Source organism: Condylostylus longicornis, unplaced genomic scaffold (assembly GCF_029603195.1).
Source record: "Condylostylus longicornis isolate FDR11 unplaced genomic scaffold, ASM2960319v2 ptg000022l, whole genome shotgun sequence".
Taxonomy (NCBI): Eukaryota; Metazoa; Arthropoda; class Insecta; order Diptera; family Dolichopodidae; genus Condylostylus; species Condylostylus longicornis.
In genome coordinates, this window is record NW_026577991.1 from 1,251,573 (window position 1) to 1,272,060 (window position 20,488).

General features: G+C 24.4%; 1 long non-coding RNA gene across 1 annotated transcript in view; it reads right to left on the minus strand.

Annotated features, from left to right (window-relative positions):
* LOC129606916 (uncharacterized) overlaps nucleotides 1-20,488 on the minus strand; it is a 73,937-nt gene that overhangs the window by 32,217 nt on the left and 21,232 nt on the right. The window contains exon 2 of the long non-coding RNA XR_008696782.1: nucleotides 13,572-13,719. This is a non-coding gene — a long non-coding RNA (uncharacterized LOC129606916). The remainder of the gene's footprint in view (nucleotides 1-13,571; nucleotides 13,720-20,488) is intronic.

A 20,488-nucleotide genomic window follows, 5' to 3' on the forward strand; every position in this document is an offset into this window, starting at 1 on the left:
GGTTGAAAATTTCAAAAATTTACGTAAAAAAACTCTATCTCTACTAGTTCGGCCAGAAAACGCTTATTAGAATTCTTAAATTTTCGTCTATCACTCACTATATTTTCATACTTAAAACACCAACTTTATTTGGTTGAAGATTTCAAAAATTTACGTAGAAGCACTCTATCTGTACTAGTTCGGCCAGAAAATACTTAAGTGGATTCTCAAATTTTTCATACTTAAAACACCAACATTATTTGATTGCAGATTTCGAAAATTTCCCGAAAAACACTATATCTTATAATTCGGCCGGAAATCGTAACCAAAAATTCTCAAATTTTTTCCAATTGAGTTAACGTCCTCTCTTGTCTCGTTTTGCCTGAAAATCCAATTGAAATATCTCTATACTTAACTGTATTGAACTATATTGAGTTGCAATACTTCATTATGTACTTCCCAACACTATTTCAATTTATTTACATTTACACCTAGCTGAAATGAAATCAAATAATATTCAATGTTGCAATAATTATTTCGCGCAAATTATAAAAATAATTTAAAAAAAAACAGAAAAGCCGCATCGTGATTAAAAATTCTTATGTTTTTTTAATTAACAAAAAAATTTTATCAATGATGATCACAAAATATACACAAATTATTTATATTTTTATTTTATGGATGTATGTTAGTATGTATGTATATGTATCACGTAAAAATTAATAAAATAAATTGCATTTTAAACGCCAATTAATTGATTTTTTTCTTTTATTTTTTTTTTTTTGCTAATTACAAACAAACTACACACTGTACATTCGAGTTAAAATCATTCGTACATATGTATGTACATATATTCATTCATATATTAATTTTAGTAAGTAGCGCAGTACACTGTACATTTGTACACTTAGTATATACAGACTAATTTACAATATTTTATTTAGTGCTGAAAATACACAATTGTTTATGTGTAGTGTTTTATGTTAGTGTGTATGCATATGTATATTGTGTGGATGTTAATTGGTCATGGTCGAACACCTTTTCTCATAAATAATGTACTCGTATCGCTGTAATATGAATTATAGTTTTCAATATGATGTAAAAATTTAGTTGTAGATTTTATGCTTGTAAAACTAAAATAAAATTTATGTTTAAAATAAATTTATTTTAGTTTTTAATTATATATGTATATGAAATAATATTGTATATGTGTCGATGTAAATAAAAATATTAATTTATATAGGAAATTGCAAAATAAAATGTTAAAGAACACAAGAAAAAAAAATTTAAATTTTTATTAAATAAAAAAAAAATTTTTTTTCGTTTCACTTTGTTTATTTTATTAATAAAATATAAATTTTCTTTTAAAATAGAAAAAAATTATTCCGCCTCTATTTCAATAATTTATATTTTTCATCTTCAATTATCATGATATTTAATATGTAGTTGTTTTACTACAATATTTTATTATATTTAAAAAATGTTACATTAATTAAAGAGAAAAGACAAATATGTAGTACGTGTACCACTATGTACAGGGTTTACCATTAATAAAAAAGGGTTGATGAAAAATTTTCAAATTTATTTTTTTTGAATTAATATTAAATAAATATTTTTTACCTACATATTACAAACATATTAAACGGTACCAATTTAATTGATGTGAGTAACATCCTTTATTGAGCCCGTATTGACTATACAAAAATACAAACGTTGCCAATTCGCTTTGCTTTATGTTGTTTTTAATATGTAATAACTACATTTTTGCCTGGCCGATACTAAAATCTACCATCGAAGAAATTAAATCGAAGTGAATTGGGTATGCACTCCGAAGGGTGTTGATCACTATAGTCAAGCGATATAATGGAACCCTCACGGCAAAAAGGTATGGGAACACCACGGTTCTCGTGAAGCAGATCATTTGCACATTAATTACAAACAACTGGAAAAAATCTTCTTTTCAGAAGGAAATCAGGTCTGATAAAGTGCGTATTTGGCGCACGAAATATATTAGCAAAAATAAAAGTATTTTATTCCGAATAAAATGCAGTTTTCTTTTTATACACCAAAAAAAGAAATTTTATATTTCGGAAAAATTATCAACACTAATTATTGAAGAATTTTTTTTTGAACTGGGAAAAATTATGAGCAGAACTAAAAATATTGGCGCAAAATAGAGTTTCACGTGAAATAAAAAAAACGGTGTAGATATTACAAGCTCATATTTTATGAGACCTGATTTTGCTCATAAAATGCAAATGTCGAAAATTTTAGAGCCCCTCTTATTGAGCCCCAAAAGTCTAAACATATTAGCTCTGTCAAAAAGATATTTCTTATTAGAATTGATTCAACGTCATTAACACTTTTATAATAATGAATAATCTTGTACATGTATCAGAAGATTAAAACAGAATTTTATTATAATTTTTGATAAGTAATAAATTTAGAATAAAAAATACTAAGAAAAAAATCTTCATAATTAATTTCTTGATTTATTTTTCTATTTTTCTTTTTAAATAGATTTTTAACTTTCTACATGGATTCACTTGTATTTTAGTATAAAAATTTTATTTATGCTGTGATTTTTATTAATAAAAATAGTCGAGAAATTTCTTAATGTTTTTAATATATTCTTGCAAAAAACAAAAATTAATTAAACATTAGAATAATTAATTTAATTATATATGACTATATAATAAAAAAAAATATAGAAAATAGAAATCTAATAAAAATCATTGAATTGAAAATTTTCTTTAAATTTAAAATTAAAATAAATTATTTAAAGAAATTTGTCCATAACATGTAAACATATTTATTTTTGTTTCGGCAGATCACACAGGTTTCTTTTATTCGGTATGTTGAACACCCGAGTCAGACTCGATTATAATGCTATGTAAATCAAACTTTTTTTGTTAACGAAAAAATTTTTTTTTTTATAATTTATGAATTTTGGAAACGGTTGCTTGCCAAAATTTCCAAAATTCCAATACAGTTGGACCTTTATAGCGCAAACATAGAAGTTCAATTATACAAAATTAATTCGTGTTATAGAGAAATTCGGTAAACTTCGTGTTGTAGGAGTTCGTTTTAAACCATGGCGTATACGCAAGCTCAAGCACACTACCTAAAGAACTTATACTTGATGATAATTTTAAAAATTATTTGGTTAATTTCATATACCCCATTATAACCACTAAAGTTGCTACATTACAAACAAAGAAACTGGTATACACTTAAATATATATAAGGATTTTTCAGTATAAATCAAAGGCCAATATATTTTCTGTTATATGTTCTCAGTTCGTAATCTTGTCCTGAGTTAAAAATATTGCTATTTACAATATACATAATATTTATTGTATAACTAATTATTTTATACTCTGCCGGTATAATATACCAATATATACTCGTAATATAGATTTTCAATAATAATATTTTATTTTATTTTTTTTCAATTTTGTAAATTACAATTTTCAAAAAAGAAATTATTTCTTTTTTCAAATATTTCCGCCACTACAAATTTATAATAATAAATATCCATTATATATATATATATATATATATATATAACATATTTATTATATATACTCTATACAAATAACATTTAATAATATTTTAAAATATATTTTGTAAAATTTATCTAAATTTATTTTTATTACATACGCATCAACTGTGTAATATTCTAATATATAAATTTTAAAATATTATGAACAATGTATATATGCGCCTATTGAATATGCAATCAAAAATTCAATGAACTAAAATGTTAACTTACGAAAATAAATTAAAAAAAAAATCTCTTTCTATTAAAAATTTTATATTTTGAAAATATAAGAAGAGGAAACAAAGTATGATTTTGCCTCCAATATGATAAAGATTTATGCACTAATTTTACTTATTCACATAATTTTTACTTATATTATTATTTAAAACATGATATCATATAGAATTTGAACAGTGCACCCATTATATTATTAAGTATATACCTACATACGCACTACGTTTATTAATATTATAGTTTATGTTCTCAAATTATACGGGCACAATTATTATCATATAAGTACATATACATATGTACATGTATAATTATTTCTAAATGGTGATCCTTTTTCATTTTTAGGAACCCATTTTAAAATATCATTCTTTATATTCTAATCTTGTCTTATTATTTTAAATATTATATAATATTATTATATTGTATGTGTGTATGATTTTTCTTTTTCTATTATTTTTTAGAAAAACGCACTTTTATTATTTGTACAGTTATAAAGCGTATTATATCTAGTATGTTTGTAGATGTTTTATTTCATTAAAAATAATTTTTAATGGTATACGCAAAATAATTTTCGTATATATTTTACAGTAGAAACATCAAGAAATTAACCAGATATTTTTAAGCGAATAAAATGGCTAAGTTGATAGTAGTAATCCTTAATTTTATTAATATCAAATTGGCACTCTTCCGGTGATTGCGTGCGTTATTTGAAAATGAGGTGAATGTATATCTATCCATCCGTCCCTTAATCAGTCAAGTCCAGTGATAACTCAAAAACAAATAGAAATAAATCCAACAAGTTATGAAATATTGTCAGAAATATTTATTACTTAAGATAACTAGAAGTTGAGCGCAAGAATATTAAGGCTATTAAGGTGGTCCAGAGACCGGTTTCAGTGAGAATTTCGAAAAATATTATGACTATAATATGATTTCAAATTGAACCGTGCTTAAATTTTGCACAAACAATAGTTACTGAAAGGGTTACAATTTAGTCAAGTTTAAATGAATCTTTTTTGGTCCAAAAATATCTTAAAGTTGACATAACCAATCTCATCTGTTCCTCGTTTTTAATAATAAAAACTTTTAATTGAATTTTACTGTACCCTCTCTATTATTCTTGTACAAATGGTTATTTTATATTGAAATTTAATAAAAATATATTAAAAGCCTTTTGTTATCCTTATTTTTTGTTAGAAAAAGTATTTTGTTAGAAAAACCTTTTTTTCTTCTAAATAAAATAATGTTTTAAATATATACAATTTTCAAATTTTATCCTTATAATACAATATTTATTTTCATTCTACAAAACTTACATATTATGTGCAATGTAGTTGTGCCTCTATGTATGTCTCTGTGTATATTCCGAAAAAAAAAACAGTGCATATACTAAGCCGTGCACGATAAAGAATCTTTTTTTGTATATACTCAAATATTTTACTTATAGTATGATTTTTTGAATCCTTTTTCTAATATAAAATTGGTATACAAATTCGTCTAATATTTTTTTCATGTACATACATTATAACATACGTTATGTATATACATACTAGATTGAATAAAATTATAATTAAACTTTTTATGCGTATAAAATTTCGGTCATAAGAATCTAGCTAGGATATATAAAGAGAAACTTTTTTTTAAAAAGGTTATACGAAATATATATGCACTCATATAACTGGACGTAAAATATACATAAATTTATGTGTATATATATAATGGGTATAGGATGCAGTTTATAGTCAAATTTAATTTGAATTTGAAATGCAAAAATTGCATTTGTAATATTAGTTCTTTATATTCTTGCTCTTCTTGCTTTTATATTGCTTGTTTGTTAATTGGTATATGTGTATATATGCATTCGGTGATATTAAAATTTGAATAGTTAAAAACGTATGTATGTATAGATATAGATAAATGTAAGTAGAATAATATGTAAGAATAATTGTGAATATTTAAGAATTTTTAAAACAAAAATATCCTTATAAATTTTTTATAAACATAAAAATAATATTAGAAAATAATAAAATGTATGTACTCATATATTAAATACAATTGAATATACAAAAGTAAAGTAGGTACAAATACAGAATGGGTACCTATGAGCACACTGTCCTCCTTAATTTCCTTGTCCATTTTTGTTCTTTGATTTTTTGTTATCATTTTTTTATGATTTTACTTTAGAATAAGCAAAAACTAAAAACAAATTTTATAAGAACATTCGCTTCTATAATATTAAATATTTGAGAATTTGAGCCGGATATTTGATGTACTAATTCATTAAGTTTTATATATATATACATATAAAACTCTTGGTACATGTGTGTATATAGACTTATCAACTATGTTATGCGAAATAAAATGCGTTCACATTATGCACTCCTATATACTATATAAAAATGTGAGAATTTTATACCAAAAGTTAAAGAAAAATAAAATTTTTTATTTTGGTGTTCTTTTATGTTTTTCCCTTATTATTTTTCTTTGAATAAAAGTATACGTAAAATTAAGTTGAATTTATTGTGATATAACGGGTTATAGATATGATCACGTTTAATATATAATATAAGTTTGTGTGTTTGTTTAATTAGAATCAAGATAAAATAAGTAATATTGAATAAAACAACGCATATCCTGGTATATTTTAAATATCTACCCATAATTTTTATGTTTATTCAAGTATATATGTATGTAATTATAAAGGATCTCAAATTGTTGGATTTTATTTAACCGCACACACTGTTTTTCTTTTTTCAAAATTCAATAAAGGAAAGAATGAGAATTTTTGTTTTTACTTATTTTGCAATAATAATAAAATAGTGATATTAATATTAAAGAAACTATATTTATATAGAGGCAAGTGGAGATGCATTTTATTATTTTGTATATTAATGTATAGAAATTTATGTAACATATTATAGTGAAATGGACATAGAAAAAAGAAGATAACAATCAATAGTAAAATATAAAAGATAGTTCAATAAAAAAAGGAACAGGCTTGTTTATTCTTTTATTTTAATTTTATATTCTTAATTTATAAGGGGTTACAAACGCATTACGCACACACAATAATTTTAGCATAGTCAAAAAAAGAAGACGAAAGAGAAGCAAGAAGAAGTAGAAGAAGAAAAAAAGAAGGTAAAAAAGAATCTGGAGAAGAAGGAAGAAGAAAAACAAAGAATAAGTTGAAGAAGAAAAAGAAAAGAAAGGAAGAAGAAGAAGGAAGAAAAAGGAAGGAGACGTAAAAGAAGAAGATGAAAAACAGAAGAGGAAGAAAGCGATAGAAGAAGAAGAAAAAGAGGAAAAGAAGAATTGGAAGAAGAAGAAAGGAAAAATCGTTGATAAAAAAAAGAAAAAGAAAAATAAGATGGAGAAATTGAAAGAAGAAGGAGAAGATAAAGGAAAAAGACGAAGAAAAACGGAACAATTAGAAAAACAAAGAAAAGAAAGAGAACAAAAAAACTGAAAGAAAAAGAAAAAAGGGCGAATTAGAAAAAGAAACGAAGAAAGAAGGAAAAAAGAAGAAAAAGACAGAGAAATTGGAAGAGGAAGGAGAAGAAGGAGAAAAGGAAAAAGAAGAAGATGGAGAGATTGGAGGAGGAAGGGGAAGAAGGAAAAGGTGAAGAAGAAAAGAAAAACATTATAAAAAAAACCTGAAAAACAAAAAAAAAGAAAAGAAGAAGAAACAAATTATTAAAAGAAAACGTGAGTTAAAAAGTTTCGCAAGAATAGAAAGAACAAGAAGAGGAAGAGAAACAGAAAGAAGTGGAGGAAGAATGAAGTGAGAATTTTAAGAAGATCAAGCAGACAGAAGGAAAAAGGGAGGGGAATAAAATAAAATCTATACCAAGAATCTTTACTGAATCTATATAATTATTACAACAGCCCGCAACTTAATCCCGGTATTTACTAATTTCTAGCGTAATCAAGCCTACATCATATATAACTGCACACCTTGTATCAATTTTTTTTATGATATTTATGTGTTTCTCTGAAAACTAAACTTTCATATACATGCACGTATGTACATGATATGTAAATTCAAAAATTTTTCCTAAGAAAATAAAACAACAAACCTAACATATATAAAAAAAACACAACTAACATACACACAATATACTTAAAACTTTGTTATGATATTCTATAAGCAAAATATTTTTATATAAGCAACGGAAAAAGGTCAAAAAATACAATTTTTCATTTGCATATCTATGTGCGTTTCTAATATAAAAACTTAAAAAATTTTTTTTCGTTGCGATGATTATTGCATATCGACTCGGCACTTTTTTATATGCAATTTTTTGTATGGAACAAAGCTAATAGCATACATACATAGCATCATTGTGCATTTTAGGCTACATACACATAAATATTTGCAAAATTATTTTTGTTTCTTTTCATTTTCATTTGGTTATAAAATTTCCGGTCTTAAATGTCTAGGCATATGCGGGTACATTTTGGATTTCTATATATGTACATAATGTGCTTAAATATACAAACAGAATTTTTAGAATTAGAAGAAAAAATATTAGATTATGAACGTTACCAATTTCTCATTGTAAAAACATATATAAAAATTTTTAATAGTAAAGAGCGCCTTTAATTAGAAATGTTTTTTATATAGACGTGTATGTGTGTGTGTGTGCAAACGCATTAATAAAATATATATACATATATTCGTATATTTATAATATAAAGAAAGAATTTTTCATTTGATTGGTATAAAAAAAAACAAGAAATTGGAAAAGAAAAACAAAAAAAAAATACAAGCAAAATAGCAATTGAAGAATCAAAAATTCTTATATCCTTTTTAGATTAGGTTCTGGCTTTTTCCTTTTTTCGTTTTATTAAGAATAATTGTGTACCCATGTGCAAATGCATATAAGGATATATTTAATAATGTATAGGAATAAAATTTGTACGTCCAAGAGGAAAAAACATGTTTGGTCTTCCATTGTTTTTTAAGTTTTCTTCTTTCTAAAACTCAGTGGTGATAAATTATTTTTCATTTTAAAATTATTTGCACTAAAAAAGGATTTATATTACAATAAAAAATATTGAATGTACAACAGTTTCACAAATTAAAAAAAAAAAAACAAAAGCATTTTGAAAAATTTTTTAATTTTAACAAAAACTTGTCCTCTTTTAGAATATAAAAAGGCTTCATAATTATTAAGATTTTTTCTCTATGCATAAAGAAAATAAAAGCCCAAGAATGACCTAATACCGTTATGTAACCCGGACTGAGTTCTATAAAAATTATTGACACATTATAGGTGACCCCTGAAAATTTTATTTGAATTTTATTAAAATGTATATTTTATTTTCGAAAAATTATTTAACGCCTATTACATATGCAATTTTATTTTTTGTAAAACTTGAATTGCATTTATGTTTTTAAAAGTAGCTAGCTAGTTTAAAACAAAAATAAATCGAAAGCAATTGAAAATCCAAAATAAAAATACAGAATAATCTAAAGAAGACTAAAGTACTGTTCTGAAATTTTTGTATATGCTTTCTAATTTAATGTACAGTTGAAGAGCATTGCGACATAATTTTGAGGTTACCATTTAATATGCCACAAACGAAATACTCTATACATTTGTTGACAAGCTCTTAAAAGAAAGTCTATCAAGTAAAAATTTGGAAATTCGCTGGCAACAACAACTAAAACAAAAAAAAACTAAACCTAAAGGCAAATAAACCATTCAATATTCATCTTTTACATTTGAACAATGAACGTGATATGTAAGTATTTATATAATGGGTATTTATGTACATATATGTAAGTATACATTAAAATAATAAATAAAATTTTATTACATAAGTCTATTTAAATAATATGAAATTTTATATTCTTTTTTAAAATGAAAATTTTTTAAAAATTAACATACAGACGTAATAACAAAAATAGACACGCTTATATACTTAAATTGCACGTACATACATAATTGATAATATAAAGAACACGTTCACGTACATATTTTAATATATATATATTAATATACGGCTTCATATTATACGCGTATAGTATATAAGTAACTTTTAGCGAATATAAAAAGGATACAAATATTCGTATTCATAAAATTAACTTTAAAATGTATGTAATATACAAAAAATTTTGAATACCATACTTATAGCATAAATATAGGAGCATATTGCACATATAAGATAAAGAAATCCGAACGTATATACGTAGTCTTATATTTTATATACAATTGTATGCTTATGAGATAAATAATAAATTATTTATTTATAAATTGAATTAAATTTTGTAAATTTTATTTTATTTCTCATTCTATACTCTAGATATACTTTTTATATTTATTCACTAATAGCATATGCGTGCGTCAAATTCAAACATATGAAATTTAGGATTTTTGTATTATATATTGTAATTACGGTATAATATATTATATACATTTGAATATATAAATGTATAAAATAATATTGTTATAATAAATAACGGTAATAATAAAATATTATTAGTAATGGTATAATGAATTGCAAATTATTGTATATGAAAGTTTTAATTAAATTAAAAATAATGGTTAATTTTAGATAAAAATTTGAATTTTTTTAAATAATTTTTGAAAAATTTTCTTGTAAAAGAAATTAAATAATAATTCTTGAGATGAAAATTTAGCATTCACATAGCTTCCCTTATTATCATATTTAATTGCATAAATTTAGGAGAAATTTGGTTTATGTACGGCTTCTCACCGGTAATTGAAAAATAATTATTTTGGTATTTTGAAAAATGTGCTTAACACTTACTTATTTGTGCTACCCTTCGATGTATTCAATCCGGTACAGAATTCGAGAAATGGTTAAGATTGTAACTCAATGAATTGCAAGATTTTCTTATTTATTAAAATTTTATTTAATTTTCGAAATTTGAACCTTTAATGAATCCTACCGTAAATTCCCTGGTTGCCATTTGAATCTAAAATTAATTTTTATTAGAACTTCCTTTACTCCAATTCCTATATGTATTAATTCTATTTGTATGACGTATACTAATTAAACAACATAAATAACCTATGTATGCTCATATATTAAATTTATAAAACCTTAAAGCAATTTTAATATAAAAAAAAATCAGCAAAAAAACTTCACTTCTTTCAACTTTGCTACACTCGAAATTCGAGCTGCAACAAAAAAAAAAAAAAAAAGAAAAAAAAATCCTGTTTTTCATATCCTTCTATCGTACCCGTGTTATCTAAAGGTCCTTTATAACATTTCACTTTTTTATTTTCACTTTCATTGAAAATTTCCATTGCACCGTCAAAAAATTTTTCATTCCACCATTTAATTTTTCAACAAACATTTTTCTGTTATTCAATGGTGTATTCGCGTTTGCATATATTATGATATGCACCCAAAGTCCCAAAACAGCATTGGTATACATTTTTATTATGATGGCATAAATTATGTGGTAAAAGTATTTGGGATCATCCGGCTTTTTAGTAAATGCATATTGTACATGCACTTATATAACATAAGAAAACATATAAAAAATTCATACTTATGAAAATAATTATTATATAATCGCATATACCGCATATAAAATTATTCTTTTATACGCGCTGTCGGCTGTTATGATTAAGTTTTAATGAAACAATATGTCACTATATTTGGAATATCATTCCGATTTAAATTTTAGTAAGAATGGTCTTTTAATATTCAAGTATAACAGTAAATACGATTTTAATAATCGGCAAAGGATCGAAGCTATATGTGTTGAACTAAAGGCAAGTTCAGCTTGCAACAATCGAGAAATCGCAGCTCATGTAAAAGAAGATGTTTCTTCAAAATCCTGAAGAGGAAAACCACATCCCAAAGGGTATGTATTTTGGCCGGAAGCACATTTTATAGACAAAATTGAATACAATAAACGGCAGACGGACAAAGACCAAAAATACCTAAAAAATACTTGATCTTAGATATGTTTGGAGACCTACACACTTCAGTGAAATCATATCCGTTATTTAAATAGTCAACTGACTTGAATAGCTTGCTACTGCCGAGAATTTATTAAGTAAATTTGTGCAGAAACAAAACAGAATTTTTTTTTTTACTACTAAAACAATTTTTATAACTCTTTGTGTTTATTTGTTCTTTTTTTTATATAAACAGCGAGATTCCGTGCACTATTAAATGGAGATGAACTGATTTGCATATTTGGAAAAAGTTTATCTTTTGTTTAACTATTCAAAGCGACATACAAGATATGCTTGTAGACTTCCATGTATGTATATGTTCACGAAAAAGAAATAATGCTAATCATACAGGTGTATGCGAAAACGTGTAAGAATGACTAAGTTATTTGAATAGTTACTACAATTATGTTTTCTCGTTATAAAAACTATACTGGAGTTACTGTTTGTTACAACTCATCAAAGAAATTATTTCCAAATTCAATCAGAGCTAAATGAGTTAATTTCGGGGAAGTCAATTGGTTAAAAAAGGAAAGTTTTCATATAAAAGAGCTTTCAACTTATATACATCTTCGGATTTCTTTAACTCCCTCGTTTTATACAAACCGGCGTTAAAAACAATATTTAAAATTTATTGAAAATTAACATGATTACTACTATGTTAATTCTATAAAGTACATTACATACTTATAGGCAATTAGTATTTTATTGCATACTTTTGGGGTAGTTAAGCCTCATTTATTAGAAAAGTATTAGGAGTAAAGTCCTCATCATCAGGTGTAAAAATTTAATGAGGTACAAATATTTTAGATTAATTTTGACTATCGTCTCATTTGGTTATCAATTTTTCCAGCTGTTTACAAATGTGTATTCTCGTCTTAAATTCTTTTAAAAAATTCTCTGAAATTAAAATAGCGGCTTTTGCTATAACATTTAAATTTTCATTTTGGACTTATGTTGTCGCTTCCCTATGAAGTACAATAGATAAAAAAAACAGTTATATATTTGTCCAGAATCTTACACACATATTTAATATTAATTTATAAAAAAATATCAAATTCACGCGACACATTATTTATTTAAATCCCAAACAAAAATTTTATAGGGAAAAAAATTAATTTTTATTTTTAATTTAAAAATGAAGAAAAATAAAATGGCAATTCAAATAAATTCGTATATTAAAATTAGGTTAATTTTCACAATTAAGCAATCTTTACACTTGAGTTTCTTTGAGAAATCCCCATACACAGAGAGAGAGAGAGAGAGAGAGAGAGAGAGAGAGATAGAAAGAGAAAGGCCTTTATGAAAAGTTTAAAAAATTTAAATTTCAAAGTGGAAATTTTGTTGTTCGTTTTTCATATGCAGAGAGCAGACTTTTATGTAAAAGTTAAAAGCATTTCATATACGTATATAAAAGTTAACTATTTCGGTTGAAAGATTAAAGAAAAACTATTATAAGTAGTAGTTTCAAACAAAGTTCGTATAACATTATTAAAAATAATAAATAAGTAATTAAATTCACTTTGTATTTTTCTGCTCTTTTTCAGAGCTGTAAAACTAGCTAAATGTTGTAAACTTTTGCGTTATTTTTCAAAAGGAGGCAAATTGAAATATATGTGTATTGTTAGAGCTTATGTACAGGTATTTACGTAAATATTTGTACAGACTATTCCACTAGAAGAAGTACATATTGTACATTCAGTAGACTTGTAATCACTTTTAGTAGGCTTATAATCGCAAGCATAAAAATCATTGGGATTACATCTGTCATCAGATATTTTAAGGTCCCATCTTTCAAAAGAAATTCAAATCGTAACGCAAATTAAAGCTTAATTAATAAGTTTTTATATTAAGAGATTATTTTTTTATTGACTTACCGAATAGAGCCATCGTCTACTATATTTGAATTTTTTACTTCATTTAATATTCTTAGTCATCTCATAAGGCACTATCAGTAATTTGTGATAATAATATAAGCTCCAAATATTTCAACTTCAAATTCATCTGATATTCAATTATTCGATACTGAAAATACAAAAAACAAAAAAAATTTCAATTCAATTGATTTTCTGTTAACTGCACAACTTAAATATTGAAATAAATTAATTTTATTAAATTTTAATAAATAAACAGTAATGGCTCTCTGCCTATATAGAAGCGAACAATTTTTTATTTATTCAAACAGGACAAATTGAGATGTTCCGTTCTCGCCATTAACCTATACAATCATAATATATTATAATTTCACATTATATACATAATTATTATAAAATTTAAAATACTAGCAAACACAGTTATATTTGTAAACAATTTACATGAAGACAACCTAAATAGTAATGTTATATTCTATGCAGTATTTCAAATGTATAACACAACATAACGTATTTAAATTACATAATATGAATGAAATATAATTTATAAATAAAAAATTTAATTTAATTTTGTTTATCTAAATTAGTTAATAATTCATTTTCATTTAAAATTCTGTTTTTATGCAAAAAAAAAAAATATAATATTATAGAGACTAGATTGCCTAGCATTCCCATATACAAACTAATATTTTCGTGCTTAGAAAAATATTTAAAATATATGGGAATAAAAAATGAAAGGTGGAATCCTCACCTTGTCTCGTTGGCGGGGAAAAATAATAAATATTGTATAGATATTATGGAACTATATAAAAGAAATAAAATTAATTGAAATTGAAATTGAATTAAATATTATGAAATTAGAAAATAAAATCGAATTTTGTGGCAAAATTTGGTTTTTATATCGTCATTTAAATATTTTATATTTGTGTTTGACATTTTATTACACAGCATTACATATTTATTTTCTCATTTTTTTTTCTAAAATAAATTTATATAATAAAATTCCGGTTAGAAATTTTTATGTACATTTATAATGTATGTATATATATTGGAGGTAAATAAAAGTTGATTAGAAAATTTTTAATATTATTGGTTTTATATGTTAAATTTACAAAGGTATATACCCAATATTATATATATGTATATAGAAAGGCTCTAATCAAATATGCAATCAATTAATTAATTGAAATTAAAAATTTATAGTAATATTTTATAGAAAAAAATTGTATTGAACTAAAATTCTATTCCAATACTTCTAACTTTTTAAAAATTTTAAAAGTTAATAAAAAATTCTAATTTAATTTTAATTCATTTTATAGGAAATTGTGTTGAAGACAGCTAAACGAAATCGAAGTCAAATAATTATCCGCTTACTATGCTTATATGTATGCTTAATCCAGTTGAATGTTATTAAGACTCAACTCTCTAAACGTATAAGTTATATACAATGTTGAAGCTAAATAGATGATGGCACAAAATTTTACATGACGAGAATTTAGAGGAAATTTTGCTTAATATTTAAGCGAAATTTACTCGTAAACCACTTTAAGCTAGATGTCGGTTTATACCTATACTCGTATATCTCAATTGCGGCTAAATTGATTTTGATGATAATTTATATAGGAGTTTAATTTAGTCATTGCCTGGATTAATCAACTTTTAGGATATGTCAGATATGACATCATATTGAATCAAGACCACGTTTTTAAAGGAATACATTTTTCTAAAACTTGTTTTTTACATATTTTAATTAAAAATAATTTTTAAAGTAGTGTTATTGTAAAATTTCTAGATCTACGCCATATTGTTACAAAAATGTGTAAAGAATAAATAATTTCGGTCTAAAAATCAATTGAATTCTGAATATTAAATTTCATTTTTATACGTACAAAAATTTCTTTAATATTCGCACACAAACATTTAAATTTCATATATGCAAATAACTTGTACGTTAACATTAAAATAATATTAAATTCCCATACGTGTTAATATATAATTTTTTTTATACAGGACCTTGTCTTGAAAATGTAAAATAATATTATAACGTGTATTGCACTGCACCTCATACTATTAACGCCATACGCTTATACCTACTTATTTATAATATTAATATACAATATACATACATATATTAGAAAATATACAGACATACATACATTACAATGCTCAATCGTATATACATAAGCATTTTATTATTTTTATTGCAGTTAATTTTCTTTTTCAAACTGTTGTCATATGACCATGAAGATTGTTATAGAGACACGGCATTCCATACATTTTATATAGAGGTAAGACTATATAGGTACACACTAACAAAATATTATTCACTGTCATTCATTTTTACATAAATATAAATATACACACGCATGTAACGCACAAGATATAATATATGCATAATATGACAGATATATATATATATTTTAAATATATGTAGATCTAATTATATAAGAAATTTACAGTTAAAATCTAGAAAGAATGTGAAATAAAGAAAAAAAAAACAAAAAATTTTTCATTCACATGGAGTTAATACAACTAATGCACACATACGTATATACACATACGTACATTCTTCGCACAAAAATATTAATACGTTTTCTTTTTAAATATAACCCTCGCGTTCCCATTCCTCGTACATAATATGTCATTAAAGTGGTATTTTCCATTTGCTCTCCATAAACGTTTATAAATTTCTGATTTCTTCTCATATCATTCTTTTCCTCTACATGGCCTCCTTGACTCATATTTACGGGGCATATATACACATATGACTGCTTATAATAGATCTAATATTACTAGCCTTATCAATATATTCTTATACACAAATATATTTTAAATGTAAACTTATTTTTATATATAGCATTTATGCGTAAATCCTTCAATATTGTATTTTTTTGTTTCTTCTTCAAATGCAATTTCAACATGACTATCGTAAAGATCTGTTCTTGTGCTCTTATATATACACTTTTTATTACAAATTCATGCAAGTGTGGTAAAAAAAAGCACAAAAACACAACGCATAAAAAATAAAAAACAAATTTTTTTAGGATGAAGTCCACCTATCTTTGGACGTTTTTCTATTTAGATATTTTATATATGTACAACCTACATATATGAATAGTGAATGTAAGAGATGTTCTTTCTAGCATAAACATTGGTAAACCAAAAAGGAAAAAACAAAAAATAAAACATCAAAAATTCCTTTTTCTAATGATATCTTGCAAAATTTTAAAATTGCATTGCCTTGTCCTTCTTCTAATATGTGCACTACATTTTAAGGCACATATACATATGCATAAATATAGTTAATGCGAATGAGCACCTAAATATACGTACGTGTATATTATTATAGAGGGATTAATGTTCTTGTTTTATTATTTCTGGACTTATGAAAAGAAATATCGAATGCAACTATTATATTTCTTTTTAATATAGTACAGGGTTTATTTAGATATTACAATACTTAATTATGATTAAAAAGGAGAGTATAGTTAATTTTATTAAAGATCATAGATGAGCAAGTGAAAGTAAGAAATGTGAAGCAAAACGCGAATATAGGAGATCACTAACTCAACCATATTTATGTGCCCTAAGGAAACTGATCTCGATTAGATATTTAGATGATTCAAATGAACAAGAGCAGGAAATGATGGATTGTCAGCTACATATTGCCTTCTTGAACATAACATGGTAGCAATGCAATTTTGTTATTTTTGTGAGGCTCAGCTCACACAAATGCTATTAGAAATTTAATTAGTCCATGTGGCATATCATAAGCAATTGGCATAAATGGCATATCGCAAACAATTTTTGTTAATAATTCAGGCTACAACCCTAATATATATCATATTTATATAAGATCTGTAATATACTGAATCAAAATTATTTGATAACAACACCCTGTGTACACATTCTATTTTTTTAAATTCTAATTTATTTGCATATAACGCACTGTTTCTATATACAAATATATTTTTAAATGCACTACAAATAAAATATATGCACCTACGACATTTATATTTTAATATATTTATAGATAGATCTAATATCCAATGCTTTGGAAAAACAAAAAATATACCACCCATATTAAATAGAAAATCAAAACCCTAGAATATAGAAATCTGAAAGAATACTGAAACTATAAGTTTTCACAGTTATCATGAAAATAACAAGGATCTATATCTAGTAGAAAAAGGACTTAAAAAACTTTATATGAAAATATATGGAAGACCAAAAAAAACACAAAACAAAAAGCAGAAGGAACGCAAAATATTTGATCATGATGAAAAAGAAAATTTTCACAATTTACGCTTGAAGGTAAATTTAAAAAAAAAAAAGTATAACAATAATAAATATGTAAAAGTATATGTATAAATGCTTTTGGTCCTTACAAATTTTCACGAGAAAAACACTTTTCGCTTCATTTCTATATGCACATTCGTTCATCCCTTCCCTACTTATTAGAGCCTAACTATACAATATAGTAAAAACAGAGTGGAAAAGAATAAAAAATAAAAAGTGCCAAATAACAATCATTTTCAGGTGTGTTAACATAATTATATACACGTAATATTATACAAGAATATATATGACGACGCCTATAAATATGCAAAATATATAAGAAAATATTATAATGTTATATTGGAATTTTAAAATATATAAAAAATTGAAGTCATATAAGTATAAGAAATGCAATATGTAGAATGACCGTAGAATACCTAAAAATATTCTAGGCATATTAAAACTAAATCCTTTTTTCAAAAAATATTTCTGCTGTTCTCCTTTTTTTTTTTGTTGCATATACGTTAGAGAAAAACAAATATAAAAGTAAAATGCAATAAGAAAATAAAAAACAAAAAAAAAAATTAAGTGTGTGTATAACCGTTCATTATTTTTATTGATGCATATGAGTAAAGCATAGTTTTAGGGATTATTGCATTTCTATATAATTTTGAAAATTAAATCTATTTATGTATGTGCGTTTATATGAGTATGTATGTCTCAATTGTAAGTTATAGTATATCCTTTTATATAATAGGTGCATGGAAAATTCAACTTTTATTTATTCGAAATGTATAAATACATATATACACACGCATTATGAATTTATAACTTAAGACTCCGTTATATATATGTAAAATATATTTATAACTTATACATAAATATTTATTTGAATATTATATAGGTGCTTACCTGACAACTTTTCTACTATTACCTCTACCAAAAATGCAAAAGCGGAATATCCTTATAAATACAACATACGAGTATAATAATATATTAAGGTGCTTGAGGATGCATTTTACGAAAATCAAATATTTTTCACCATAATACCTATATATATTTAAAATGTAATGGCATTTATGTATATGATATGTTAAGTAACAATGTCTATGTAACGCACTTATGTCTATATAATGCACTAAGAAAGAAATTTTCAATTCATTTTGTCTCCAACCAAGCCATAATATACGCACCTAAATGTTTACGTTTGCATGATTGCATAGAAAATCACAATTAATTTTATTTAATTCGTTTCGTTTCTTCTTCTATCACAAGTAATAAGGACGCACAATAAATACATATTATATGTACATAATCATGTATATATAGAGCGAATAATGTAACTTTTATACATATGTATAACAAATTTTATTACAAAATTGTGTTTTTTTGAATAATAATAAAAAAAAAAATATGATATGAAATTTTGGGTCCAATATTTTATATTTAAAATTTTATTCGAAACTTTTGTACATAAATTTTCTCATTTATTCAATGGAGAAATATTATGATATACTTACATGCAGTATACAATAAAATAAATTTATTTAACAAAAAACTAAACAAAATTTTCTAATTTATCACAAGGGATATAAAATTAAATCGCGTTTCTTAGAAAATCTATACGTACATACGCATATGTACGTATACACATGAAATTGCTTAAATATCATTTTTCTTATATATAGAGGACAGAATATATTTTTGGTTTTATGACTATAAATTTAATATGATTTTATAAGTTAAATTAATTTAAAGTATGTAGAGGTTTCATTGCTTCATTACAGGAAAAAAAATCTAATTAAAGGAAAATATCGGAAAAGTAGAATAAGTTATTACATATTATATATGGTACCGTGCGGAGTTACGGTCTTCTGGTCCTCACAAGTTGCTTGAGTTCATTAGGAGAATGGCTCTCGATTGTTGTGCACAATATCCTTATGCGTGGTCGCGGTGCACTGTTGCCCCCATTGTACAAATCTACAAATCTGCATATTATATAGAATTGGTGTGCATATTGGTTTGACTGATACAAAAAATTATTAAGAATAGTTATTACACTAAAATAAACAAAATTATGTACATAGGTCATGCGGTTATAAATAAAATTTAATTTCCCAAATATTTGGACTTATAAGAATAAATTCTATACCTCAAATTTTATTTCTGAAAATGGCGTCCTGTTTCAAAAAGAATGGTGATAGAAGGACTTTAATAATCCACAGATCATCTAAAACTCATCGCTTCTGTTATAGAAATCATCTGGAACATGCACTATCTTGTTATAATATTCAAGCTGACAGGGTTAATTTTTCTTATATATAGAGGACCGGTTATAATTTTGTTTTTCAGTATGTCACCTCACTAAGAATGACCTCTTACTTCCACGAAAAATTTATTTCCATGTCATTCCATCTAAAAACTGGACTGGAGAAGAAGCTTAATTTAAAAATTTTCTTGAGCTCTTCGATTTTACCGAAAACATTATTTTTTTTTTTTATATTAAAATATTGTTAAAAATTACAGTATACAATGTACAAACATGCATACATGTATGTATGCATGTATAAGAACAAATTTATTAATTTATGTGAAATATTTTTCCAATTTTAATATTTTTATTTTACATTTCTTAATTATACTCG